Below are 1,518 nucleotides of genomic sequence, written 5' to 3'. Positions count from 1 at the left end.
TTTAACTAGGACTGATCATATTCTGTCTTCTAGGTAGGGAATAAAAAAGGTTAAGAGGCATTCTTTCACTTTCAGTGTCTGTAAGAATGACTGTTCACTTATCATTTTTACAACACCCAGAAGCATAAATGTATAGATTTCTTACATGCCTTGACTACAATAATAACTCTAGTGTTGCATTGCTGAGGCAGATGTTTGCTGCAGTGGTCTGGGCGTGTAGTGCACAAGCCCAGATGCCTGGCTGGACCATTGCACCACAGCATCTGGTATAATGTATCTATTTAACAAGATTTAACATTATTTTGAATCTATGCTTAGATCAGTGATGTTATGCATTTTCAAAAACAAAATCCTGTCATTAAAAGCAGCCTGTCATTGTGTGTCCTTATCACTCTCCCACTTGGCACAGATTGGAGCAGGACGTTAAGAAGCTGAAGGCGGACTTGCAGGCCAGCCGACAGGTGGAACAGGACCTGCGCAGCCAGATTGGCTCGCTAGGCGGTGCTGAGCGCTCCATACGCACTGAGCTGAGCCAGCTGCGCCAGGAGAACGAGCTGCTGCAAAGCAAGTGAGTGGTGCTACTATTCAGCAGGTCTAAACAAGGTTAGGTCTGTGGCCTTTTGGTTTATTATGGGGGGAATCGTGGTATTCATTGTGTTATGCGTCAGTATAAATAAACACTGTGGGGGAACAGATGTCATTAAAAAAATCATCACATAGCTTGCTGCTGAACAACTTTACGTTCATAGGCTAATTTCTGTTTGTGGAGCTGTCTGCTAGAAATGTCTTTCAGACTTCTCACTCTGCTCTTACATTGTCAAAAGGATGAAAAGATTAACTCAAACATACCAAAGATTTAGGTTGGGTTGCCAAAATGGATACGATAACACACGGGAAACAATAATTAATGTGATATGCGTGTCCATGCACTTGTAGGCTTCATAATGCTGTGCAGGCAAAACAGAAGGACAAACAAGCAGTGGGCCAACTGGAGAAGAGGCTTAAAGCAGAGCAGGAGGCTCGAGCCTCCGCTGAGAAACAACTCACAGATGAAAAGAAGCGAAAGAAGTTAGAGGAGACCACAGCAGCCAGAGCAGTAGCATTAGCAGCAGCATCCAGGTAGGTGCACAGCTAACATTTGAAACTCCTGACTTGTGGCTTGTTTCTTTCAAGGTATGATTTGTTAATTAGCATTGCTATAAATTCACTACTTGATTTTTCTTCCTGTCTTTTCTCAGAGGGGAGTGCACAGACACGCTGCGACGGCGGATCACTGAATTGGAAACGGAGTGTAAGAAACTATCAATGGACATCAAGCTAAAGGAAGACCAGATCAGAGAGCTCGAACTGAAAGTGCAGGTGAGTATTTTTTTATTAGCATAGTCACACTCAAGCTTTGATGGAGAAATGAGGTACTGCTCGAATAATCTATGCTTAAATGTATTTGTCAATTCAGTTATCATATATAATTTTTCTTTTCTCAAATGCAGTTGTGGGGTTGTAGTGTGTGTTGTTGTT

The 1,518-nt window shown here is 42.4% G+C and overlaps 1 long non-coding RNA gene across 1 annotated transcript; it reads left to right on the top strand.

Moving 5' to 3' along the window:
• The first annotated feature begins 92 nt into the window (after positions 1–92).
• On the top strand, positions 93–1,379 carry LOC109954033 (uncharacterized). Its single transcript, XR_002274018.1, has 3 exons — positions 93–568; positions 937–1,119; positions 1,239–1,379. It is a non-coding gene; the product is annotated as an uncharacterized LOC109954033 (long non-coding RNA).
• Positions 1,380–1,518: the final 139 nt, after the last annotated feature.

This window comes from Monopterus albus, unplaced genomic scaffold (genome assembly GCF_001952655.1).
Source record: "Monopterus albus unplaced genomic scaffold, M_albus_1.0 scaffold2705.1, whole genome shotgun sequence".
NCBI classification, from domain to species: domain Eukaryota; kingdom Metazoa; phylum Chordata; class Actinopteri; order Synbranchiformes; family Synbranchidae; genus Monopterus; species Monopterus albus.
Note: the sequence above shows the minus strand (reverse complement) of the source record. Positions and strands in the feature narration are given on the sequence as shown.